The sequence below is a fragment of the Cherax quadricarinatus genome, chromosome 86 (assembly GCF_038502225.1).
Source record: "Cherax quadricarinatus isolate ZL_2023a chromosome 86, ASM3850222v1, whole genome shotgun sequence".
Taxonomy (NCBI): domain Eukaryota; kingdom Metazoa; phylum Arthropoda; class Malacostraca; order Decapoda; family Parastacidae; genus Cherax; species Cherax quadricarinatus.
Window position 1 is genome coordinate 10076912 of NC_091377.1, and position 818 is coordinate 10077729.

An 818-nucleotide genomic window follows, 5' to 3' on the forward strand; every position below is an offset into this window, starting at 1 on the left:
AAGAGAGTAGTAAGGGAGAAAAAGTTAGCATATGAGAAGTTTTTACAAAGTAGAAGTGATGCAAGGAGGGAAGAGTATATGGAGAAAAAGAGAGAGGTTAAGAGAGTGGTGAAGCAATGTAAAAAGAGAGCAAATGAGAGAGTGGGTGAGATGTTATCAACAAATTTTGTTGAAAATAAGAAAAAGTTTTGGAGTGAGATTAACAAGTTAAGAAAGCCTAGAGAACAAATGGATTTGTCAGTTAAAAATAGGAGAGGAGAGTTATTAAATGGAGAGTTAGAGGTATTGGGAAGATGGAGGGAATATTTTGAGGAATTGTTAAATGTTGATGAAGATAGGGAAGCTGTGATTTCGTGTATAGGGCAAGGAGGAATAACATCTTGTAGGAGTGAGGAAGAGCCAGTTGTGAGTGTGGGGGAAGTTCGTGAGGCAGTAGGTAAAATGAAAGGGGGTAAGGCAGCCGGGATTGATGGGATAAAGATAGAAATGTTAAAAGCAGGTGGGGATATAGTTTTGGAGTGGTTGGTGCAATTATTTAATAAATGTATGGAAGAGGGTAAGGTACCTAGGGATTGGCAGAGAGCATGCATAGTTCCTTTGTATAAAGGCAAAGGGGATAAAAGAGAGTGCAAAAATTATAGGGGGATAAGTCTGTTGAGTATACCTGGTAAAGTGTATGGTAGAGTTATTATTGAAAGAATTAAGAGTAAGACGGAGAATAGGATAGCAGATGAACAAGGAGGCTTTAGGAAAGGTAGGGGGTGTGTGGACCAGGTGTTTACAGTGAAACATATAAGTGAACAGTATTTAGATAAGGC